This window comes from Oryctolagus cuniculus, chromosome X (assembly GCF_051225735.1).
Source record: "Oryctolagus cuniculus isolate XC-2025 breed Fujian yellow rabbit chromosome X, ASM5122573v1, whole genome shotgun sequence".
NCBI classification, from domain to species: domain Eukaryota; kingdom Metazoa; phylum Chordata; class Mammalia; order Lagomorpha; family Leporidae; genus Oryctolagus; species Oryctolagus cuniculus.
Genome location: NC_142888.1, coordinates 21,627,852 through 21,655,789, shown reverse-complemented (window position 1 = coordinate 21,655,789; position 27,938 = coordinate 21,627,852).

The following is a 27,938-nucleotide window of genomic DNA, read 5'->3' as shown; positions in this document are numbered from 1 at the left end:
CATACCATGGTCTACTCCCAGCACCCCCCTGTTCCTTCAGGAGGATAGATGACACATGAAGAAGAGGAAGTCATCCTTTTAATCCTAGACAGGTATGATAATATTTGAGACATATTTTAGAATTAATAATGTATCAAAACCACTCATTAAGCCAATGAGTATCAATCATATCTATGTTTACCCCTGTGTTGTATAAGCATTTGTTGGTTGGCTTAAGCAGCTCTTTGGTAATCTGGAAAATTGCCTACAGAAAAAAATGAGTAATGAACATTTAATTTTCCATAGGAAAATGGGTAAGAAAGACAAAGAAGCTTTTAACATCCTTGACAACAACAGAAATGGGGTGGGAAGTGAAACAAAGACATGACAAAAAAGTGAAATTCTAACTTCAATCTTGTGAACTACCAAGGGTACACAATCTTGGCATTTGCTTTAATTTAAAAAATATTTCTGAAGAAACATATGAGTCCCATGAGAACAGTATGTGAAAATAAATTGAAGACAAAGAATCAGCTATAAACTATGCAAACAAAAAAGTAGACAACCCCCTGGAAATAGTACATGAATGTGAACATGGTAATAATCTACACAAATGAAGGCTTCTGAGAATAATGCAATGTTGTGGCTGTTTTTTATTTTGTGATTATTACATTGCATTGAGGAGAGCATAGACATTTAGGTAAGCTAATTGGTTATAATCTATATGCTCTAAAAGTGATTCTATTATTGAAAAATTATGGTATAATCTTTGAAACTTGGTCAAGCATCTATGAATGTACTAGTGTCTATGCCTTTATTTAAAAAAGAAAAAGAAAAAAAAAACAGATGTTGAGTACTGCTCAGCACAAGATTCTATACTCAGCCCTAACATAAAAAGACTAATGAGACCTGATTAGACCTTTCCTGTAAGTGCTCCATGACAAAAATTTATGCATAAGCATAAAAATGTGACAGAAAGTGGTACATCCGGGACCAGTAAGCAGTAGCTAAATCTCATGAGCTGGGAGTGACAAAAATGAGGGAACAAATGTAGGTGGGAACAGAGGACCTGATGGTGACTCACATTCTTACCTCAGGGACTACATGAATAAAGGGTAAGAAGATGAATTCAAACTTGATGTAAATATATGGCATTTTTATTGAAATGGCCAGTTAATAGGTGGTTATACAAGAGAACTTCAAAGAATTCATGGAGAACAGAATTAAAAGTTAAGTTCATCTTGATGCAAAGAAAAAAACTGAAATCCATGCATAAGAGGGATCTCCAGTAAGTTAACAGAAAATGTGTATTATTAAAAACTGTGCATAAATTTAAAAATATTTGCACCAAAAAATAAACTAATCTTTTAATTCTACTTTTCATAAAGTGTTTGAAGTGTTCTTGTATGTACTCATTCAATGATGTCCTGCTTATATTTATGCTGCCTGTTGATTTTATTTTAGTGATTTTTTTACCTCTAATATTTCAGTTTAATTTTTTCATAACTATTTTGATTCAGGTATGCAATGTCTTGTTTGGAATTTTCTTGCTCTTTTTTGTGAATGAAGAATTTTATGTCCTTATATCTTTAAGTATACCAGCTATGCTTATTTAAAAAGATTTGTTGAGGTGGGTTTGACATAGCAGTTAAGTTGCTGCTTGGGATGCCTGCACCCTATATTAGAGTGTCTGGGTCCAAGTCCTAGAGACACTGTTTCTGATCCAGCTTCCTGCTAATGTGCACATTGGGAGGCAGTAGATGGATAAAATGGGTCCTGGCCACCCACCCAACATGGAGACTTGGGTGGAATTCTGGGATCTTAATTTTGGCCCGGCCCAGCTCCGGCTGTTGTAGGCATTTGGGGAGTGAATCAGCAGATTGAAGATCTTTCTCCATACCTCTCTCTCTCTCTCTTTCTCTCTCTCTCTCTCTTTCCATTTTAAATGAAATGAAAATAAAGTTAAAGTTAAAAATAAAAGAAAGATTTATCAAATTATGCCACAAAATTTATATCATCAAATGATAATCCCCTTTCTAATTTCTTTGTGTGTGGCTGTCTTTCTTAGCATTAGATTTCTTCATGCATTTTAGAATTGTGGAACACAAGTTTCTCTAAGAAGGTTATATTTTTTTGCTTTGCAGAGTTTTTCTTTCGCAGTCTTGTCTCATTATTTCATGACAATAAATCATGAGGCTACTTCTGTGATAGTCCTGGGGTCCTCAGTTGAGAGGTAACTCTCCTAATGAAGGCTTAAGGTTCCTCCTGGTAAGGATGTGAAGGCTAGAACTGGTTAGTGAGCTTCAGGCAGCCCTGTCCTGAGGCTATGTCAGTATCCTCAGGCTTACACTGCCTGGCAGCTGCATTTAAGTTGTTGCTGCAGGCAGCAATTGCTAGTATTTTTTCACCCTATTTTAGGAACCATATAGCTCCTGGATTTATGCCATGAGGCGAACTCTATTTTCCCATTTCACACAGAAGACCTCTAGTCCTTATTGTATAGGAATTGAAGTTACAGCTCACACTGTCTGCTTTGAAAGAGGGACCTTCAGTTCTGTGGTAACCACTCCAGCCTTCTATTGTGTCTCTGGTCTGTGAAAATTTTTGTCTTACCTAAGTCTCATTGATTCTTTATTTTTATGATTTATGTATCATTGGTAAGTTTGTAGTATGAAGGGGGTCTATCTAAGAAGGAATATAGTATGCTATTATAGTATGCTGTTTTTACCAGTGTCTTCAGGTTTATTTTTAATGATACATTCCATCAGAGTTTTGTCAAATTAATTAATAAAAGAGATTCAACAACTGCCAAGTAATAATAGCTATGGAATTTCCATCGATTTAAACACATACATTACAATCTGTTACTGAAGTTCTTTTTGATCTGCTTCAGGGGATGCTTAGCATATAATATTGTGTAAAACTTTGCAATTCAATCAACTAGTTAAGGTAATCAGGACTGATTCCTCTTCATCAGCTATCACTGAAAAGAGCCTTGGCCTCTACATTTTAGGCTTAGTCAAGTAATTTTTATTTCTTTATCTTCCAAATTTATCTTTTCATTGAACATAATATTATTGGATCATTATGTCTTTGCCCTTTTTTAAAAAATTTATTTTATTTATTTGAAAGACAGAGTTACAGAGAGAAGCAGAGAGAGAGAGAGAGAGAGGTCTACCATCCGCTGGTTCACTCCCCAGATGAGCTGATCTGAAGCCAGGAGCCAGGAGCTTAGGAGCTTCTTCCGGGTCTCCCACGTAGGTGCAGGGGACCAAGGACTTGGGACATCCTCCTCTGCTTTCCCAGGCCACAGCAGAGAGCTGGATTGGAAGTGGAGCAGCTGGGACTCAAACCCATACCCATATGGGATGTCAGCACTGCAGGCGGGGGCTTTAACCTGCTGTGCCACAGCACTGGCCCCCTTATGTCTTTGCTTATAGCAACATACTCCTGAATAAATCTCTGTTTTGAAGTCTTAAAGTATTATGTTTTATGGAACTTTTAAAGTGAAGGCTTTATTTTAGAATTATATCTGGAAGAAGGTATTTCTTTCTTTTTTTTTTTTTTTTACAGGCAGAGTGGACAGTGAGAGAGAGAGACAGAGAGAAAGGTCTTCCTTTGCCGTTGGTTCACCCTCCAATGGCCGCCGGCACACCGCGCTGATCCAAAGGCAGGAGCCAGGTGCTTCTCCTGGTCTCCCATGGGGTGCAGGGCCCAAGCACTTGAGCCATCCTCCACTGCACTCCCCGGCCACAGCAGAGAGCTGACCTGGAAGAGGGGCAACCGGGACAGAATCCGGGGCCCCGACTGGGACTAGAACCTGGTGTGCCGGCGCCGCTAGGCGGAGGATTAGCCTACTGAGCCGCGGCGCTAGCTTGGAAGAAGGTATTTCTTTGCTTCTGTAAGAAGCACTTCATTATTCTAAAGCAAATCAGTGAACTAACATGTAAGACTGAATCATAATGCTTAGATAGTTTAGCAATTAGACAAATGAACCAGGACTACATACATGGATTATTAATTCCTAGACCTCAACCAAAAAGATTCCCTCATATGCCTTAGGCCAATGACCCCAGGTAGGAATCTTATATCTCCTGATAGCCAAGAGAACTCTACTCTGTGTTCCAGTCAACCATATTTCCAAGGCAATGAATCTTACTGAGTTTGTCTGTTACTGATCTTGCTTCCTGATCTGGCTGAGAACTCTTACCCTTCTTTTCCAATGATTCTTCTCTTCTGCTCTTCACAAATCGGGTTTTCCTCCCGTGTTCAAGCCATGTTCACTTTTCTGCACTCTGACTCAGCCAGGTATGCTTTAGATCTGAAATTTCCTCATGTCTCCAGTTTATCTCTCTTATCATTACCAACTACTGGCCTCTCCTGTTCCCTTCCATTATGCCAGCCCTGAATGGAGGCCACTTAGCAATTTATGTCCTTCTTACCTCTCTCATATTGCATTCCTAAAGAAAAAAACCCTTAGACAAAACTTTGAAGGCAGGCAGTTTTTGGTAGTTGATCACAGGAAGCACCATTGGGAGAAAGAGTCAGTAAGGGCAGGAAGCCAAAACAAAACAAAACAAAACAAAACCATGTGCAATTAGAAAGTTGGTACTATGGGGAATCCAAGATAAAATACACTTCAGTGTTATTAACCCACTATCCCTGGGGAAAGTAGTTTCATTATTTACCCTCCACTTCTCATTTGTCAATGTTAAGGGCTGCCCTTTCAGAGCATTGACTTTCTTAATGCATGAACTCACCTATGGGTGAAAGAAAGCCCTTAAACAGAAATTAAAATAGAGCTGGGTTGTCAGCTACTGGAGAATGAACCTTGAGGGAGTGTTGGGGACATACTAATAGGAGCTGATGACTCACTCTCATCCTTTAATTTTGATGTAGGAAACTTGGGATCTGTGTAACAGATAGATGAGGCTGTCTCCACTCCATGAATAACTTGTCCAGGCAGTGAGTGATACTTGTGAGATAACATGATAGGGTTCATCTAAAGTTATCAACCTCATCTATGCTTATAATTATCTCCTTATCAATCCATTAATGTCTTGCATCACCTATTTCAAAAGACAAATATCACTGGACTCTAGGTGTGGGTCTTCCCAAGTGACCCACAGATAATTAGACAAAGGGCAGGGAACTTCCCTTGTGGAAAAACATCAGATATTTTTCTCTAACAATTTGACAATGGAATGGGAGAATCTACTTTAGTCTCAACTATTTAGTCAGGTGAATTTGAGAGCTGTTGGATGACAACAAATACAGCAGGGAAAACATCAATCATGCCTGATTTTAGAAAGAAAAATAAAGAAAACCTACAAAGAGAGACAAACTAGAGGTGCAATGATCTGTCTTGATTATTGATAATCTTACAATGCTTTGTTCATATCTCTGTCTGTATTACTTACCCATGGGTATCATGTGCTATCCTTGGATCCTTATGATAAAATTCTTCTTTACCATTAATCTTCAGGTACAAATTCTTTACTTTGAGTGAATTCACCAGGTGGATTTTTTAAATCTCTTTAAAAAGGAAACTCAACAATACTGATATTTTTTGTGTAGGAGATATAGGGAGTTGATGGTCTCCAAATTTTACCAATGTCAGAACCAAACTGGAGTGAGAAGGTGAAGTATACAAGTATATCTAGAATAGAGAAAAAATATTTATGTAGTGACCTATTTGTATGTCTGAGAAAGTTCTTTTTAGTGGAGATCTACAATATTTTCAGTGAAGTGAATCTCAATATTTTTTGTATCATATTTTCCCCCAATTTATACTACACTTAAGATATATTTTAATATTTTTTCTAAAGTTTTTTTACTTTAAAATAATTGTATATTAATATACAGTGGTAAAAATTAAAGGCAGTTTCCAAGTACTCTTTGTCCAATTTCCCCAATAATAGCATCTTGCAAAACTATATCACAATATCATATCCAGAATATTTATACAGAAAACAGTTTAGAGAAGAGTTCCAGCACCACAAGGATCCCTCATGCTGACATTTTATGGTCAAGTTAACTACATTCCCATTTCTACTTCCCCTTTAAATCATGACAACCACTAATCTATTCTCTATTTCTGCAATTATGTCATTTTGAAAATGTTATGTAGACAAAATAATTTAGTACAAGATATTTGTTGATTGACTATTTTTCACTCAGAATAATTTTCTGAAGGTTCATCTGGTTGCTGTGTTTCAATAATGTGTTCCTTTTAATTGCTAAGTAGTATTCAACTATAACTGTATAGCATATTTTTATAATATTGACCTTTTTTTTTTGTTTTTGACAGGCAGAGTGGACAGTCAGAGAGAGAGACAGAGAGAAAGGTCTTCCTTTTTCCATTGGTTCACCCCCCAATGGCCGCTGTGGCCAGCGCACCACGCTGATCCAAAGCCAGGAGCCAGGTGCTTCCCCTGGTCTCCCATGCGGGTACAGGGCCCAAGGACTTGGGCCATCCTCCACTGCACTCCTGGGCCAGAGCAGAGAGCTGGACTGGAAGAGGAGCAACCGTGACAGAATCCGGCGCCCCAACCAGGACTAGAACCTGGTGTACCAGCGCCGCAGGTGGAGGATTAGCCTATTGAGCCATGGCGCCGGCCAACACTGACCTTTTGATAAATGACTGGTTGTTTCTGCTTTTGACTATTGCAAAGAAAGTTACTATGAACTTTCATTTACAGGTTTCAGTGTGGGTAAGTTTTTATCTTTCTATGATGAATGTCCAAGAGTACAAATGCTAGAATGTATGGTAGTTGCATGTTTGATTTTATAAGAAACTCAAAAATGTTTCTAGAGTGGCTGTGTCATTTTACATTTCCATTAGTTTCTCCATCTCCTCACCAACACTGGTGGCTGCCATTGTTTTTCATGGTAGCCATTTTGATGAAGGATAGTATTATCTCATTAGAGTTTTCATTTGCAATTCATAGTATTTAATGTTGAGTATCTTTTCATACACTTATTTAACCTCTTTATATATTATCTTCAGTGAAATATCTTTTTATGTATTTACAATTTTCTAATCAGATTTATTTTGGTTGACTTTTTTTTCTTAATGAGTTCTGAGAGTTTTAATATCTTATAGATAGAAATCCTTTGCAGATATGTGGTTTGATATGTAATTGTTTTCTGTCAGTCTGTAGCATGTGTTTTCATCCCCTTAACATACTGTTTCATGAAACAAAACTTTCTAATTTTGAAGAAATACAAATTATAAATCTTTTATTTTCTAGACTAGAGGTATAGAGTCAACTCTTAAGAACTCATTGCCTAGTCCTGGATCCCAGAGATATTCTCTATTGTCTTTTTTCTATAAATTTTATAGTTCCAAGCTTCATATTTAAATTTGTGATCCATTTTGAGCTACTGTTTAGATATGGTGTGAAATCTTGACTAAGGTTCAAATTTTATTTTTGCTTCAGATTATCCAATTGCTCCAGCCTTATTTGCTGGAAAGGCCTTTTTTTTTTCTCCATTTAATTAGATTTGCATCTCTGTCACAAATCATTTGAGCATATTCTGGAGTATACTCACAGCTGTTGGTTCTCTATTCTATTTTTTATTGATCCATGTGATTATTCTCCTACCAAAGCTATTCATTTTTGATTACTTTCACTATAAATTTTGAGATTAGGTAAATAGATTCTTCCTATTTTTGATTTCCTTCTTTACATTTGTTCTAGCTATTCTAGTTTCCTAGAATTGATATCAGTTGTACAATAATCTTGCCTGTATCTCTAAAAATAGCCCTGAGATTTTGGTAGGAGTTGCTTTAAACCTGAATGTTAATTTGGAAAGAATGACTATCTTTAATTTGTTGAGTACCATGTTAATAGTCCATGAAGATGGGGGCCGGCACTGTGGCTCACTTGGCTAATCCTCCGCTGCTCCTCTTCCAGTACAGCTCTCTGCTGTGGGCCGGGAAGGCAGTGGAGGATGGCATGGGAGACCAGGAGGAAGCACCTGGCTCCTGGCTTCTGATCGGTGTAGTTCCAGCAGTAGCAGCCATTTGGGGGGTGAACCAACGGAAAGAAGACCTTTGTCTCTCTCTCACACTGTCTAACTCTATCTGTCAAAAAAAAAAAAAAAAGTCCATGAACATGGCATATTTACTTATATTTTTAAATTTGTTTTTATGCATGTTTTTCAGTTTTCAGAATGTTATCTAGGTAGCCCACATGGGTGAGAGGAGCCCAATTCCTTGAGCTATTATGATTGCCTGCTGAGCCTGCATTAGCAGGAAGATGGTGTTAAGATTGAGATCAAGCATTGAATCCAAGTCATTTTATGTGGAATACAGGTGTCTTTTTTAAAAAAAAATTCTTTTTTTTATATTTGAAAAAGAGATACAAAGAAATGAAAATGAAAGAGAGAAGCAAACAGAGATCGCCCATGCACTGATTCACTCCACAAATACCTACAACAGCCGGGCTGAGCCAGTCTGATGTCAAGACTTGGGAACTCAATCTGGGTCTCCCACATGGGTGGCAAGAACCAAAGTCCTGAAGCCCTCATCAGCAGTCTCCCAAGATGCACATTAGCAGGAAGCCAGAATTGGAAATAGACCTGGAACCTGAACTCTAATATAGGATGTTCATATTCCACGCAGTGACTTAACCACTGCACTAAATATCCTCTCTTGGATGTTTAACTGGCATCTTAACCACTAGAATGAATGCCAGCCCCTACTCCATCTTTAAGAAAATTAAGCTTCTTTTAATATTTATTCAGTTGATTCAGAGAAAAATTACTAAGATAGGTGATTTCAGTTTCCTCCGGCATCGTCCTTATTTATTTATTTCAAAAGTCACAAGAGTTTCGATGCTATTAACCTCTCTATTCTCTTCTATGCGAAGCTGACTTTCAGCATGATTTACAGAAAATGTTGGGATTTTTCTGCTGTCTGCCTCCATTCTTAATTACCCAAGAAAAATTCTAGAGTGTAGGCCTATAGTTAAGTTCAAAGCAGTCAAGGTGAAGGGCACTCTGAAGCGATGAGCTTCTGAATGCTGGCCTCTCAAAGATCCCCTAGCATTTGAGATGTGATGTTTTCAATATGGTTTGTTTCCCACAAGGGTCCACTGTGATTAAAGACCTAGTGGTAGAATCTTTCAGAGGTGGGGTTTGGCGAGAGGTTCTAGGTGTTGGGGTATGTGATCTGTTTCTTATGCAGTCCCTTGATATGTCTCACATGATTCTTCAGTAATTCTCCTGAGAGGGTTATTATAGAAGGAGCAATTCTGAGCCCACAGGTTCTCTTTCTCTCTGCTCCTGTTTGAGATGTGATCACTTTCTCCTACACACGCTTCCTCCATGGTGTGCAGCCATCCACTGCTTTTACCAGAGGCCAAACATCTATGGGGCCACCTGATTTTGTGCTTTGAACCTCCAAAACTGTGAGTTAAGTAAACCTTTTCTCTCTATAAGTTTTCTGCTTCAGACATTTCATGGTAGTGATGCAAAGCTGACTAATACACAAGGCTAGGTCTCTCTTCCTGTCTGGTATTGCTACTGTCCCACACATGGCCTTGAAATACCAGTCAGCCTCTACCATTTACTTCATACAACAGCTCCTAGAAATTATACTTAAATCATTGTTACAACTTTGAAATCATATATTAGCTTTAAGTATTCTTAAAAATAATTTCATCATTTCTGATAATAATCTTTCCAGAAATAAAATAATCGAGTGTTTCAATGAAATAAAGTTCAGCATCAAACATAATTACCCATAATTGCATTAAATATCTGAATTTTGGGGCCGGCGCAGTGGCATAACGGTAAAGCCGCCGCCTGCACTGCTGGCATCCCATATGGGTGCCGGTTCGAGTCCTGGCTGCTCCTTTTCCAATCCAGCTCTCTGCTATGGCCTGGGAAAGCAGTAGAAGATGGCCCAAGTCCTTGGGCCCTGCACCTGCCTGGGAGACCCAGAAGAAGATCCTGGCTCCTGGCTTTGGATCAGCACAACTCTGGCCGAGGCAGCCAGTTGGGGAGTGAACCAGTGGATGGAGGACCTCTCTCTCTCTGCCTCTCCTTCTCTCTGTGTAACTCTGACTTTCAAGTAAATAAATAAATCTTTTAAAAAAAATCTGAATTTTGCCTCAATATTTATTTCCCTCTTAGATATTCAATAATTGTATTTCCTCTGCAGTTCTTTCTTATACTAAAATAAATGACTGAAGAGTGTCTTATTGATAACACAGATCAGAGTTTGTTGTTAATGGAATGATAAATCCTTCTTAAGTAACTTTGAATAAATCAATTGATCCATAAAGGATTAATCTTAAAGAAATCCATTTCATTTTCTGGCTGTACCACTTCCAGTGACATGAAACATCTTCTAAATTCTGTCTTGTTTCAGCCAATGCAATGCTGTGGGTGGCACTTGGCTTTGAACTGCATGTTTTAATTGGAGAGGTGACACATTTAATAATATGTCAGGGCTATGATGTGAGGGGCAAACTGACACTCCTTCAAAGAAAAATTATATTAAAGAATGACATATGGTATAAAAATTGACCCCAAGAAACTGGGATTTGTTTCATTACAAATATTGGAAAGACAATGTTGAAAAGCATTCTGAAGTTTCCAAAGACAAATAAAACTTGAGGCTTCAGTTTCATCCCTGGGAATTAATTCCCTGTACGCTTTTGCATCTGAGGTGACTGCTCACAGAAAACCTTAGCAAACTTTAGAAAACTTTAGCAAAAACAAAATGCAACACCCTAGCAGATATCTTCGTGGCCAAAATCCCCTGGAGTTCAGAGTACCTTCCTGTCTTGTGTACCTTTGCAGGAGAGCTTATTCCAGGTAGAAAGTAATTCCAACCAAGGGCTGCTGTTGTGGTGTGGTGGGTTAAGCTGCCACCTGTGACTCTGGCATCCCATATTAGAGCCCTGGTAACAGTTTTGACTGCTCCACTACCCATCCAGCTCCCTGCTAATGTGCCTGGGAAAGCAGCAGAAGATGGCCCAAGTACTTTGGTTCCTGCAACCTACATGAGAAACCCAGATGGATTTCTAGACTTCTGGTGTCAGTCTATCCCAGTTGCAACCGTTGCTGTCATTTGGCAAGTGAACCAGCAAATGGAAAATCTCTTTCTCTCTGTGTCTCTCCCTCTCTCTCTGTCACTCTGCCTTTCAAACAAATAAAGTAAAGCTATTTTTTAAGACTCAGCCAGAGTATGATTTGAAAATGGGGGTGTCCCTTTATTCCTGGTCTGAATATCAGTTTGAATTACTGGTAGAGTGTATGTCAAAAAAGACATAATAGGACAATTGCTTCTCTAATGTCAGAAACATTTTTTAGTATTCTCTTAAGAAAAGTTCTTCTAATAGTCCATAAAGATAGTAATTAATGATTACTTTCAAGGTGTTGTGTAAGTTATGGTAACAAGGAATACTGGCTAGTTATTAATTTCTTTTATGTGGTTAACTTATGTGTTTAATAATAGAAAGTGATGAGTTACATGATTGATTATTAAATTGAAAATGTGGTCATGAGATGGTGTCACATGTATCATTTTATAATAAAAAGTGAAGATACTAAATCTACAGTTAAGCATTACTTGATACTGAGCAGAGCATTTCAGTGATGAAACTCCAGGAACATGACCCAGTGACTCAGAAAAGCTTTCATGCTCTGAGGTTTAGGTCACACACTATGAAATCAGCTAGTAGGGAAGTATTGCTTCAACAGAGCATTTTGAAAATTTTGGATAAAACTTTTTATTTCTATTTTAAAATAGATATTTTCATAAGTTGACAAACCTTAAGTGTAAAGCTCAATGAAATTTTACATCCGCAAAACTAGCACCAAGATCAAGATATAGAATATATTTAGCACATCAGAGAGCTCCCTTGTGCCAAAATTTTTGGCAGTTTTTGCACTTGATATAAATGGAATTATATTTGTTTTCTTTTGTGTTTGGTCCTCTTTCGTTCAATATAATTATGTGAGATTCACCCATGTATTTGCCTATATCAGTAGTTTATTCTTGCTGAATTATATCCCATTGAGTGACTATATCCCGTTGTATGAATATATAGCTTATATTTTTCCATTCACCTGTGGATGGACATTTGTGTTGTTCTCAGGTTGTGTTAATTATTTTTGAAGTTGCTAAGGTAATTTTGTTTATGTATTTTGGTACATATGTATCTGTATTTCTTTTGTGTATATAGCTAAGATTGGAATTACTAGTCCCTGGGGTATTTATATTTTAACTTTGCTAGTTGCTGTTATTTTCCAAAATTGTTTTACCAAATTACCTACACTCAACAGTATGCAAGAGTTTTAGCTACCATACATTCTTGCAAACACTGACCCTTATCAGTCCTTTTAATTATAATTGAACTTGCAATCCATATGACTAATAATGTTGAGCACTTTGTCATATGCTAGTTAGCAATGTGGATTGCATGTACATCTTTTCATATAAAAAGTATCATTAAGTAAATACATTTTTCTCCATAGATCACAAAATTCTCTAAAACCATTCATTATAGTCCTCAATTGTTACCTTAAAAAACCATAATTATTTTAAAAAGTCACAGTACAGTTATTATAAAGTACTATAACTGTCAACCTTCATCTCAGATAGAGCTTCTCTAATCTTTTGCTTTGATTTTGTGCTAATAATAAAAATTCCAGAGTATTATGTTTGTCAGGGCCAGAGAGGCATATTATAACATTTGCTGAACCAGGTACATCTCAAAAGATAGAACTACAGGGGCCGGCAATGTGGCGTAGTGGGTAAAGTCGCCGCCTGCAGTGCTGGTGTCCCATATGGGCGCCAGTTCGAGTACCAGCTGCTCCACTTCTGATACAACTCTCTGCTATGGCCTGGGAAAGCAGTAAAAGATAGCCCAAGTCCTTGGGTCCCTGCACCCACACGGGAGACCCGGAGGAAGCTCCTGGCTCCTTGCTTTGGATCGACACAGCTCTGGACGTTGCTGCTGGTTGGGGAATGAACCATCGGATGGAAGACCTCTATCTCTGCCTCTCCTTCTCTGTGTGTAACTCTGACTTTCAAATAAATAAATAAATACTAAAAAAAAAAGAACTGTAGAACAAGGTTTAGGATAAGAGTCCATAAAACACAAATGGCATTTTTATTTGGCACACATAGAAGTATTATATTTTTATATTTGAGTATTTGAGTACTGGAATATAGTTGCATATAAATTACTCATAATGGATATGAATGTTTGTATAATATAGAAAACTACTTAGAGACACATGCTACTATAAATAGTCATCTAAAAAGCTTTTGATAATTCATAGAACTTCACAATTTGTTGGAGAAACATAAATTACAAAAATTGTCTATATTTCTGAAAGCAAGAGCCCTATCTTCCATCTGCTGAATTGAAAGTAGAGCCAGAATTTGAATCCCAGGGGGTTATTGCTTAGTGGGTACAGAGTTTCAGTCTGGGAATATGAAAGGAGCTATGGAGATGAATAGTGGTGATGGTTGTAGAATATCATGATTGCGGCCGGCGCCGCGGCTCACTAGGCTAATCCTCCGCTTTGCGGCGCCGGCACACCGGGTTCTAGTCCCGGTTGGGGCGCCGGATTCTGTCCCTGTTGCCCCTCTTCCAGGCCAGCTCTCTGCTGTGGCCCGGGAGTGCAGTGGAGGATGGCCCAAGTGCTTGGGCCCTGTACCCCATGGGAGACCAGGAGAAGCACCTGGCTCCTGCCTTTGGATCAGCGCGGTGCGCCGGCCGCAGCGCGCTGGCCACGGCGGCCATTGGAGGGTGAACCAACGGCAAAAGGAAGACCTTTCTCTCTGTCTCTCTCTCTCACTGTCCACTCTGCCTGTCAAAAAAAAAAAAAAAAGAATATCATGATTGCACACAATATCATCAAATTGTACATTTTAAAATGATTAATATGGTAAATTATGTTTATTTTACCACAGTAAAAAAGACAAAGTAAAATAATGTAGAAATGGAAGAGAAAAATTCGAGAAAGCAGTTATTTTAAATAGTAGTCTCTGAAAGGTAAGTCTTTAGTGCAGTGTTTAGTGCAATTGAGATGCCTATGTCCCACATCGAAGTGCCTGAGTTTTTTTTTTTTTAACTTTTATTTAATGAATATAAATTTCCAAAGTACGGCTTATGGATTACAATGGCTTCCCCCCCATATCGTCTCTCCCACCCGCATCCCTCCCCTTTCCCACTCCCTCTCCCCTTCCATTCACATGAGGATTCATTTTCGATTCTCTTTATATACAGAAGATCAGTTTAGCATACATTAAGTAAAGATTTCAACAGTTTGCTCCCACACAAACATAAAGTGAAAAATAATAGATGATTTTTTAAATGATGATGAAATCAGATCAGACCTATTGTCATGTTTAATCCCAGTGAGAGTCAAGATGGGAATTGATAATTTCTTCTTTTTTTTTTTTTTTTTACAGAAGATCAGTTTAGTATACATTAAGTAAAGATTTCAACAGTTTGCACCCCCATAGAAACACAAAGTGAAATATACTGTTTGAGTACTCATTATAGCATTAAGTCTCAATGTACAGCACATTAAGGACAGAGATCCTACATGAGGAGTAAGTGCACAGTGACTCCTGTTGTTGACTTTACCAATTGACACTCATGTTTATGGCATCAGTAATCTCCCTATGCACCAGTCATGAGTTTCCAAGGCTATGGAAGCCTTTTGAGTTCACCGACTCTTATCTTGTTTAGACAAGGTCATATTCAAAGTGGAGGTTCTCTCCTCCCTTCAGAGAAAGGTACCTCCCTCTTTGAAGACCTGTTCTTTCCACTGGGATCTCACTCACAGAGATCTTTCATTTAGGGTTTTTTTTTTTTTTTCCAGAGTGTCTTGGCTTTCCATGCCTGAAATACTCTCATGGGCTTTTCAGCCAGATCGGAATGCCTTTAGGGCTGATTCTGAGGCCAGAGTGCTGTTTAGGACATCCAACATTCTATGAGTCTGCTGAGTTTTAAGTCCTGGCTCTGCTTCCAGTTCTGGTTTCCCGCTAATGCCCACCCCGGGGGACAGCAGATGGTGGCCCAAGTACTTGGGCTGCTGCCACCTACATGGGAGGCATGGATTAAGTTCTGAGCTCCTAACTTCAGCAGGTATTTGAGGAGTGAACCTGCAGCTCTAAGATTCTCTCTCTCTCTCTCTGTGTGTGTGTTTGTGTGTGTGTGTGTGTGTGTTTTAAAAGTGTTTCCAAGACCAGCAACACCAGCAATTATATGTGATCTGCTATGAAATCCAAAGTCTTTGTTACCATCCTAGGTCAACCCATTCAGAACTTGTGAGGATGGGATTAAGGGTCTGCATTTTGACATGCCCTCTAGGTTATTCTGATATATCACAAAAATGTGAGAATCACTGATATAATGATAATAGTATTGGCTCAGGAATTAAGATATTTGGCTTTTAGTTCAAGATCAAGTTGGTTTTGTGACCTTGTACAAACCAGTTATTTTCTCTAAGAATCAGCTTTCTCATTTCCAAATGACATCTGATTCATATGACCTCCTGAGGTTTTTCTAGTTCAGCCTTCTAGGATGACATTGATATTCATGATTTAGGGTGGGAAATGCGGTCTCTGATAAACTGCTTTCTAAAGCTTGTTAAACTTATATGGCTTGACTGACTCCAAATCACTAAAAATTAAACCAGTTGTGTTGTTGATTAATGGAGTCTTTGTGTACAACTGTAAGAAAGTTTATTTTAGGGGCCAGAGTTGTGGTGCAGCATGTTAAGCTGCCCCCTGCAATGGTAGCATCCCATATGGGCACTGTTCGAATCTCAGCTGCTCCCCTTCTGATCCAGCTCCCTGCTAATACACCTGGGAAGGCAGCAGAAGACATCCTAAGTACTTGGACACCTGCCATCCACATGGGAGACCCAGGTGGAATTCCAGGTTCCTGGCTTTATCCTGGCTCAGCCCTGGCAGTTGTGGCCATTTGGGGAGTGTACCTTCTCTCTCTGTAACTCTGCCTTTCAAAAAATTAAATCCTAAAAGAAAGAACAAGTTCATTTTCACCTCTAAATATTGTCTAAAATGAAAATATCATTTCATATATAGAAAGTATTTCAAGCTTTTCACCACAAAAGGCATTGGTATTTGTATTTTACTAACAAGCTTAGATGGCTTGAGTTGATGCACTTCTTTTTACAGTTCTGCATTCTATTTGGTATGGAGTGGTAATTTATGATTTATATATAAAGCACATTTAACACATTTACACTTAAGTGTTTTTCCAATACTTATTTACTATAAATTCTTAGAATGAATCTAAAATGTGTTTTTAAGTGACTTTTGAATCCCAAATCTTTTCAGGTGTTTATGCAAGCTTGCCATATTTTTCTATTTTTTTTTAATTTGACAGGCAGAGTTAGACAGTGAGAGACAGAGAGAAAGGTCTTCCTTCCGTTGGTTCACCCCCCAAATGGCTGCTATGGCTGCTGCACTGCGCCGATCTGAAGCCAGGAGGCAGGTGCTTCCTCCTGCTCTCCCTTGCGGGTGCAGGGCCCAAGCACTTGGGCCATGCTCCACTGCCTTCCCGGGCCACAGCAGAGAGCTGGACTGGAAGAGGAGCAACCGGGACTAGAACCCGGTGTCCATATGGGATGCCGGCGCCGCAGGCGGAGGATTAACCAAGTGAGCCACAGCGCCGGCCCCAATATTTTTCTATTTCACAGACAAAAAATGTTAAAAATCCACAGTCATAAAATTTTTGCCACTCAGAGTTATTCTTAGAGAGGGAAGAAAGGAGTTAAGAGTCATTTCTACAAAGCCCTGTCACACATTGCCAGAATTTTTTAAGAGTAAGAATTTGAAAATATTAGCAAAGTAAGGGAAAAATAAGGCATGTTGGACTTGGAAGGATATAAGCAAAGGCCACATTCAGAAACAGAAGGAGAAACTGGAGTTCATTTGCTACTTAGGTTGATTGAACTACAAGAAGCCAACTAGAATTTCCTTTATTATCATCTCATGTACCCCCTTGATGCTGATAGCACTTTTGGGCCTTGAGAACCACAAAGGTGACTCTCAGAGTTGCTGCTTACTCCTTTCAATCACTATTAGAGAACAATGTAGTGGGAAATAAGGACTGTGTCATGTTTCTAGGTCCTCCAGGTTCAGAGACTGCAATGTCCAGGGCTGGAATAAAAAAACAGCAGTTCTTAGTAACAACTCACAGAAAGCACCTTCCATCTCATAATGGTCTATTATTGCCAGTTTAAAGTGTCTTACTGGATAAAGGAGATACATGTCTTTCAATAACTGAAAACGTTATTATTATTTTAATCCCTGAAGAAATAAGACTGAGATTAAGTTGCACAAAAAGTAAATATGCACCTTGCAATGCTACATGTATGGGGATTTACAACAAAGTTATAAACAGGTGTTTATATGTAACTTAAGACAAGGAAAACCCTTCTGGATATATGAAACAGCAAAAGAATAAGCCCAGGCCTTTAAGACTGTCAGCATCTCGAGGTGAGCATTATTACTTATTTAGAGAAAAAATTAAAAGGGAAAAGAATAATAGAATGTCAAAAGACTCTGAGCTTATTTGAATTGTATTCCAATTCATATTGGCTGTTCAGGCATGCCACCAAAATTTTTATCTCACCCTGATACATGTCTAAGATAAGCCCATTTCATTCAATCCATAAATTGGAAAGTTTTTTTTTTTTATATTGTCAACTATTTCTATCTGGTGATGATTAATTACTTGTACTTAAAGAATAGGCAGGAGACTTCTGGTTCTAGCCAAGATGAAGAAATCATTCTTCCTCCCAAGTCTTCCTTCTTATAACTAAAATTCTGAATACAATACGACAAAGAAGCACAGGATGACTGGGTGGTAGAAAGGAGGTGGGCTGCCTAGGGATGTTGGGACCTGAGAATAACATGCCAGTGAGTTCCCTGGGTTTTCTTATTATTTTTGTATATCCCAGACAGGGTACCAGAGATGCCTCTAACTGAGAACCACCAACAAGCACAGAAAAAAATTAAATTTGTTTTCTCTAGCCAAAGGTTTGGAAAATGAGTAGTCTAACAGCTGAAATCTCTTTTTGGCAATGGCTGCACTAGTCCAGCCAAGAATAAATGGAACAATAGAAAACTCTACCCATCACCCTCAGTTTTAGTGGTTGCCAAACACAAACCAATTTTGTGCTCTAACATTCTTTGCTGCACCACAGAAGCAGATGGAAGCACTCTGATTCCTTCTCCCAGTGGCATTGGCAGGACTAAGGGCAGAAGCTAATCATGTATCCCCTGCCTGGCAGACACAGGCAGTACAGTGATTCCCCGGCAGGATTGATACTGGTGGAGCTACTGGGGCTCTGATCTACAAGTATTAGCCAATCAATGAAAGCAGAGAGTGTTCCTATTTCCTACACCAAGGTAGAGTATACGACAGTGAGTAGAGAAATGAGCTTCTGTCTGCATCAGTCTGTGCAGGTAATATTGCCATTCCCCTTATCTGGGATAGTATCAGTATGGTGCATCTACTTGGAAGAAATGAGATTTAATGAAAAATAATGTGGCAGAGCTCATGAGCACTAGGCTTCCATGTCCTTTGCCTGTGTCAGTGGAGCAAAAACAGGGATCATAACCTCAACTTCTGCTAATGGGAAGGGAGCTAGTTAATACTCAGTTAATATTCTACTTTTCTGTATGATGTTATGGTGTCCAGCAGGGAGCTGAGTACCCACGTCCACTCTCTAGCTACAAAACACTGTGTCAGTCCTCCATTTTCCTCCTCGGTGTTGTCAGAGAGGCCCAGTGAGGTGCAGAACTTACTCATTTACCCAGGATCATCTAAAGTGAAAATCAACATCAGGTATATTGGAAAAGGCAGAGATGAACTAGAGGAGGGCAGAAAACAATTGTGAGAAATTGTTTCACTATCAAGAACAGAGGAATTTGGTGGTAGCTGTGAAAAGTGGGGCCAAGAAATACTTTAAAGGGGGAAATAAATAATGTGCATTTGTAAATAGGATAGGAATTATCTAGTTGAAAGAGAATAAGTGATGATGTGAGAAAGAGTGGAAGGAACTGCTAAAACAATGTCACTGAGTAGAAAAAAGATGCATAATTACAGATAATGGAGGAGGAATTTGCTGTGGATAGCAGCAAAAAGAGTTCATCTGTAACACTAGGAAGTACAAAGAGTATGAGAGCAGAAATACTGGTGGAAGTAAGATACAGGAAAGGATTTCAAAAGGTTCATGGAAAGTGCAATTAAAAGATAAGCTAATGTTGCAAAAATTTTTAAAAACTATGTGTAGTTTTTTCATAACATGCATTTTGCATGAGCTTTTTGAAATCTCTTCATAGTGGTAGAAGTCTGTTGAGTTTCTCTATTAGTGAGAGGAAAGCCAGGTCAGCCTCTGAAAATTAGGAAAGGGAGATGTTTGGAGACGTGAGTTAGGAGAAAGTGGGGAAGAATCATTGGACAACCAGATGCCCATGCAGCCTCCTGCAAAAATTCCAAGTTTGAGAATATTAGCCGTATGTTAACCCCATTGGGAAAATTCTTTTCCAGCTCTCTCTCAACTTATTTCCCTTAAGGGTAGGGATGTTTCAGATCTATTTATTTATTCATTAATCTTTATATTGTATTTTGTACTTTTCTTAACACATTCAAAGTATTTAACTTGAACTGAAAACTCTTGAGATATTATGTGGTCTTTCTCCAGCTATGACTGACAGATAAAAGGCAGATGTAGTGTTAACAGCAAAACAGTAAATAAGAGAGTTAAGAGCATAGACTCTGAACTGGAGCCTAGCTTGTGGCTCTGGCTTTACTCCTTCCTGGCCACAGGCCCCTGGGCAGCTTCTCTGGATCTTTTGCTTCATTTGTAAGCAGGATTACTTACAAATTACTATGTATTCCTGGCATGAAGGATGTTCTATATAAATGATAATATTATTAATGCAAACTTAACTTGTCATCTTGTGTGAACCCACACAGGACTTACTCCAACCTTGCTTTTTTTATGCAGCTTCAACATTATACAAATAATTATGGGTCCAGAAGAAATCATCAAGCTTAATACCTACATTTTACAGATACTCATCTTTCAGTTGAGGTCCAAAGAAGATATGTGACTTGGTCAAATATGTAAGGCTGGTTAATGGCAAAACCTCACCTTCTACCCAGTCTTCTGACTCTTACCCTAACTAGTTCATTTCTTCTTGATATTGACAAAGAGTCCCTTATATCCCTGTTAGTACATTTTCTCTTTTTCCAAATAGCACTGGTTTCTTCTCAGTAGCATCTAAAGATGATAATGGTATTGCTTTGATGAATAAGAATAAAAATAATGCTTGACATTATATGTTGGAACCCTTGTGAGACAATATCTGATGGCTAATGGAATCCTTTGGGTTGTAGAAAGACACACTAGTCTAAAAAATAATAATAAAAGGGACACAGGTTATAATCTTCAGGAAATCTCTGCATCTGTATTCTCTCCATGTGTATGTGTCTTCTTTAGCTTTTATATTTCTGGTCTAGGCAAAAGTCATCTTTTTTTATCTTGCCACATAACCTGAACCTGTTCTTGTCACACAGTACTTTGCAAACCAATATAGTGTATCAGCATGGCGTGTGGGTATGTGCAATTAATTAGAATATGGAATACTGAAACCCCCAACATATGCTCACACAGCAGAATAATAAATCTTAGGTCCCTTTGATTACAGTATGTCATACCTGCAGAGTCAGAGAGAGGTTGAGAAGCAGTAGTGGATGCCATGTAAGGATACCAACTGGTTACCTTCTCAGGATTAGTGCCTTGTGTATGTCATGTCATACCCACATCTGGCCTCAGCTTTTCAGGCAAAAAATGAATGAAAATAATATAGCCAGAGATAACTAGTCACATTACAGTGGATCCACACTAAACACTATCTGACTATTATGCTAAAGAAAACACTGTTTGTGTTAATGGGGAGTAGTTTTCTCCAGAGAGCATCATGTCTTAAAATTGAAAAGGGGTGCTTTTATGCCCTCTACATGGGTTCCTTTTCCACACTTTGTATTTAGTGGAAAACAAATTCCACATGAATTTGCTTCGTGAACACAGACTCGGAAGTAGATGAGTAAAACAGCTTATGGGGATTTAAGTGTAAATATATCTATTCTAGAAAGATGTCTCACTCATTCAACAAAAGTTGACTGAGTGGTTATGATATGCCAAATACCATCATGGGCAACATGTCAACTCATTTGGAATTGACACTCTTTTACTGGTGGGAAGTATGGGTAGATATAAAACAAACAGTAAATATAAAAAGTAAAGTTTAAAGTAATAAGTGGCATAACAAATAATAAAAATCTGGCTAAAAAGGATATAGTGGTGGTGGGCAAGGATTGTGTAGTCGGCGTTAACTTCACTAAGAAGGTGATATTTAAGCAAAGATTTGAAGAAGACATTCTGAAAGCGCTTTGACTTTGAATAGGAAAGAGCCTGTGGATTACTGCCAGTAAAGGAGGGACACCATTTAACTCTCAAGATCGTGCTGTCTGATGTGTTAAGGACAAATAGGGGGAAAGCATGAAAGCAGAGACACCAACTCTGCCCCTTCACAGTACTGAATGTGCACTGACAAGTATTGCCCTTCTGTACATCATTTTTCTTTACTGGATGTCATTTACTTTATTAAACATCCTGATTTTATTAATCAAGCTATATAAAAAATGTTGTCATTGGCTATGGAAATTGCTTTCTCTCCCTATTTCATATTTATTTAAATATTTTCATTCTTATTATTTAAGGCTAAATCTTGTCAAATGTTGTCAGTATTTGGTATCCGAGGTTCTGCAGTCTCCATACTATCTTCATAGTCACCCAAGCTCTTTTTCTACTGCCTTCTTCCCTGCTGAGCAAGTAGACCCTTGCAATCCAGTGCTTGTCAATTTTCTGGCAGTAATTGCCAGTAAGTTGAGGTAGATATGCAAGAGAAATATACTTTTTTCTTCTTTTATTTAAAAGATTTTATTTATTTAAGAGGTAGAGTTACAGACAGGGAGAAGGAGAGACAGAGAGAAAGGTCTTCCTTCTGCTGGTTCACTCCCCAAGTAGCCACAATGGCCAGAGCTATGTGGATCTGAAGCAAGGAGACAAGAGCTTCTTCCGGGTCTCCCATACAGGTGCAGGGGCCCAAGCACATGGGCCATCTTCTGCTGCTTTCCCAGGCCATAGCAGAGAGCTGGATTGGAAGAGGAGCAGGTGGGCCTAGAATTGGCACCCATAGGTATGCCAGCACCACAGGTGGAGGATTAATGTACTGTGCCACAGCGCCAGCCCCTAGATATATTTTTCCTATAGGTTAGAGCATTCCCTGATGTCCTACATAAGGATTTACATAGTGCATAAGTTGAAGACACTTCTTACTTTTTTTTACAGCTTTATTGAGGTATAATTGAAAATAAGAATTGTATAAATTTAAAATGTATGATGCAATATTTTGATATATGTGTACCCTGGGATATGTATATCACATTCAAGCTAATTAACATTTAAATCAAGTAACTAGGTTTCCATGTATGGTGAGAATATTTTAGGATCTATTCTTTTTTTATTTTTAAGATTTATTTATTTATTTGAAAGTCAGGATTACAGAGAGAGAGGGAGAGACAGAGAGATCTTCGATCTGCTAGTTCATTCTCCAAATAGCTGCAACAGCCAACACTCTGGGCAGGCCGAAGCTAGGAATCAGGAATTTCTTCCGGATCTCCCACATGGGTGGCAGGGGCCCAAGCACTTGGGCCATCTTCAAATGCGCTTCCCAGGCCATTAGCTGGGAACCGGATCAGAAGTTGAGCAGCCGGGACATGAACAGGCACACAAATGGGATGCTGGCATGGCAAGCAGGGGCTTTACTCGCTACGCCACAACAGGGGCAATTCAGGTCAGGCCACTGCTTGCAACATCAACATCTCGTGTCATAGCAATGATTTGAGTCCCAGTTGCTCTGCCTCTGATCCAGTTCCTTGTTAACACGCCTGGGAATGCAGTGGAAGATGGCCCAAGGGCTTGGGAGCCTTGCCACCCACATGGGAGACCCAGATGCTGTTCTGGGTTCCTGACTTCCACCTGCCCCAGTTCCAGGTATTGCGGCCATTTGGGGAGTGAAACAGTAGATGGAAGATCTCTCTGTCTCTCCCTCTGTCTCTGTCATTCTGCTTTTCAAATAAAACAAATCTTGAAGAAAAAACAAGCTCGATTGTCCTAACAAACTTCAAATGTACAATTTGGTATTATTAACTAAAGTTATCATGTTCTTCATGAAGTCTCTAATACTTACTCATCCTACAAAACTGAAAGTTTATGCACTTTGAACAACATCTTTCCATTTCCCTTTACCTCTCCCTACCTGACAACCATTCTACTCTCTGCTTCTGTGGGTTTGACATATTTTTTTATTTCTTTAAGATTTATTTGAAAGGCAGAGTGACAGAGACAGAGAGGGAGAGATAGAGAGAATCTTTCATCTACTGGTTCATTCCCAAATGGCCATAATAGCCAGGCGTAGTCCAAGCCAAAGCCAGGAGCCTGGAACTCCACCCAGGTGTCCCATGTGGTTGCAGGGGCACAAGCACTTGAGTCATCTTCCACTGCTTTCCCAGGCTCATTAGCAGGGGGCTGCATCAGAAGCAGAGCACTGGGGACTCATTGCAAGCGGGGGCTTAACTCACTGTGTCACAATGATGACCCTGACTTTGGTATTATATATTCCACACACAAGTGAGACTGTGCAACATTTTTCTTTTTGTGCCTTGTTTATTTCTCTTAGCATATTGGCTTCCAAGTTCATCTATGTTGTCAAACATGATAGGATTTCTTTTTTTCTTTAAACTAAATAATATTGCATCATTTGCATTTATGTGTGTATATATACATGATATGTATATATATTTCTATCCTATATTTTCTTTATCCCATTGATCTATCAATGGACAGTTAGATTGATTCTATATCATGACTACTGTATAATGGTACAATGAACATGGAACTACAGACATGTTCTTGAGAGAATAATTTTATTTTCTTTACATACATGCCCAAGAATGAGACTGCTGAATAATACACTGTACTTTTCGGGGAAACAGCCTCTGTTCTGGTATCCATAATGGTTATACCAGTTTACTTCTCCACCAACAGTTTATAAGAGTTCCCTTTTCTCCACACCCCTGTCAACATTTTGCTGTCTTTTGTATTCCTGATAACAACTATTTTAACAGATGTGAGGTCATATCTCATTGTGGGTTTGATTTTCATTTCCCTGATCATTAGTTACGTTGAGAACCTTTTCATGTACCTTTTGACTGTTTATATATAATTTTTATGAGAAATGATTGTTTATTTATCTGTTTTTTAAATTGGAATATTGGTTTTCTGGCCATTAAGTTGTATGAATTCCTTATATATTTTGGATACTAACCCATCCTCAGATGTGTGGTTTGCAAATATTTCCTACCAATCCATAGGTAATCTTTTTACTCTGTTGATTGCTTCCTTTGATGTACAAAAACTTTTTTGCTGATTCAATTCTAATTTTTTAGTTTTCATTTTGTTGCTTGTGCTTTCAGGTCATATCTGGTAAATTACTGCCTGGAATAATGTCAAGAAACTTCTTTTTTATGTTTAGTTCTGGTGGTTTAATAGTTTCAGGTCTTAAATTTAAGTCTTAAACTCATTTTGTTTTGATTTTTATATAATGTCTAATATAATGATTTGATTTTATTCTCTCACAGGTATATATCCAGTTTTCAAAACATCATTTATTGAAGAAACCATTCTTATCCTATAATGAGCTTTTGGTAACTTTATCAAAGGGAAATTTGATGAAAATGCATGAATTTATTTCTGGGCTCTCTGTACTGCTCCATTTTTCTATGTGTCTGTTTTTATGACACTACCATATTATTGTTTTTATTTATTATTATTTTTTTGACAGGCAGAGTGGACAGTGAGAGAGAGAGAGAGACAGAGAGAAAGGTCTTCCTTTGCCGTTGGTTCGCCCCCCAATGGCCAATGTGGCCGGCGTGCTGTGGTCAGCGCACCACGCTGATCCGAAGCCAGGAGCCAGGTGCTTCCTCCTGGTCTCCATGTGGGTGCAGGGCCCAAGGACTTGGGCCATCTTCCACTGCACTCCCTGGGCACAGCAGAGAGCTGGACAGGAAGAGGAGCGATCTGGACAGAATCTGGCGCCCTGACCGGGACTAGAACCCTGAGTGCTGGCAACGCAGGTGGAGGATTAGCCTATTGAGCCGTGGTGCTGGCCACCATAATATTTTTATTACCCTACGCTATATAGTATAATTTGAAATCAGGTAATGTGATGATTCAGCTTTGTTCTTTTAGTTCAAGATTGCTTTGGCTATTTGAGGTCTTTTGTAGTTCCATTTGAATTTTCAGATTGTTTTTTCTATTTTTCAAAAAATGCTATTGGAGGGACTGGTGTTGTGGTGTAGCAGTATAGCAGGTTAAACCTCCACCTGTGACACTGGCAACCCATATGGGTGTCAGTTGGAGACCCAGCTGTACCACTTCTGATCCAGCTGCCTGCTAATGTGCCAGGGAAAGAAGCGGAGGATGGCCCAAGTGCTTGGGCCTCTGCACTCACGTGGGAGACCTGGAAGAAGCTCCTGGCTCCTGGCTTCTGCCTGGCACAGCCCCAGCCTTTGCAACCATTTGGAAAGTGAACCAGTGGATGGAGATCTCTCTCTGTCTCTCCTCTTCTCTCTGTAACACCGCCTTTCAAATAAATAAAAAATAAATCTATAAAATATGCTATTGGAATTTTGATAGGAATTGTGGTGAATCTGTAGATTACCTTGGGTAGTCAGGATTTTTATCCTATTTTATTTTAGAGATGAATGTTTTATTCAAATTGAAATTCTACCAAGCTACATTTTAGGACAATATTTTATAAATATTTAATTAATTTATAAAATTAATCATTTATGTCTTAACTTTTATATAAATATTGAATTTTGTTCTTTATTTTTAAATTTATATTTAAATTTGTGACTAATGTAATACTTGCATATTTTTGTGGGACACATAAAAACACAGAGTAATATTTAAACACATATAAACAGCATAAAGTGATTATATGACATAATTATCCTTTCTATTTCATTACCTTTTCTTTGTGTTTAGCTCCTGTCTTAAAGTTACTTATACTAAATATGATACATTGATGTGATCTACAGTCATGCTATTGTTCTGGAACACCAGAACAGATTGCTTTCACCCATTATGTTTTGGGACTATTATCCAATCACTCTCTACTCTCCCTCTCTTCCTAGCTTCTAGTAATCAATATTTTAGACTCAGATTGACTGCAGACCACAATTTTATCTTTTACAATGGAAGACTACATGCAGTATTTTTCCTGTGTCTGGCTTATTTTTATTAACATAATCACCTCCAGTTCTTTTCTTTTTGTTGCAAATATCGAGATCTCATTGTTTCTATTACTTAATAATATTCCATAGTTTCTTTTTCCATTCATCCATCAGTGGACGAATAGTTTAGTTAGGTATGTTGGCTATTGTGAATAGTGCCTCAATGAACATGGCATTGCAGCTATTGCTTTCAAATTCTGATTTAATTTCTTTTGGATATACATACCCAGAAGAAGGATAGTCGAATCATATGGTAGATCTATTTTTAGTTTTGTTTTTTTTTTGCAGAAACTCCACACTATTCTCCATAATGACCATTCTAATTTACATTCTCATCCAGTGTATTTCTCCACATCCTGACCTGCATTTGCCACTTATTAACTTTTTGATAATAGTTATTCTAAGTGGAATGTGATAATACCTCATTATGTTCTGATTTGCATTTCTCTATTGGTTAGTGATATTGAGCATTTTTTCATGTATCTGTTGATTTTTTTATATTTCTTCATGTGAAAAATATCTGTCTGAATCTTTTCCTCATTTTTTGAATGGATTGTTTGGTTTTTGTTATTGAGTTTTTTGAGTTCTTATATAGTCTGGATATTAATCACTTGTCAGATAAAGAGTTTGCAAATATTTTCTCCCAGTCTCGTAGTTCAGAATTTTTTAGTTTGCTATCATTTGTCTATTTTTGCTTTTATTGCCTATTCTTTGGGGGTCTTATCCAAAAATTTATTGCCTGTGCCAATGTTTTCAACTGTTTATGATTTCTTCTAGTGGTTTTATACAACTACTACAGGTTTATATTTATATCTTTGATCCATTTTGGATTTGTGTAGAGTGAGAGATAGTGGGATGTCAAGCTTCTATCTTTTGTATATGAATATCTAGTTTTCCCAGTGTCATTTATTGAAAAGAGTGCACTTTATCTAGGATAAGTTTTAGGTACATTTGTCAAGGATCAGTTGGCTGTAGACAAATAGACTAATTTCTAGGATCTTTATTTTGTCCTACTGGCCTATGCGTCTGTTTTTACACTAGTACCTTGCCATTTTAGTTACAATAGTTCTGTGGTTTGTCTAGAAATCTGGTATTGTGATGCCTATCACGTCGTACTTTTTGCTTTGGGCATTCAAAGACTTTTGTGTTTCCATATGAATTTTAGGATTGTTTTGTCTAGTTTTATGAAGGTCATCATTGATATTTTGAGGGAGATTGCATTGAATCCACATATTTCTCACATTTCTCTAGGTAAAATGGAAATTATAATAATTCTTCCAGCTTATGAACATGAGAGTTATTTCCATATTTTTATTACCTGGTTCAATTTCTTTCATTACTGTTCTACAGTTTTTATCACATATCTCTTTCACACCCTTGGTTATATTTATTTCAAGGTATTTTTGTAGCTATTGTGATTAGATGGCTCTTATGATTTATTTTTCAGAGAATAAATTATTGGTGTGTAAAAATGCTGCCATTTTTTTGTGTGTTGATTTTGTGTTCTACAACTTT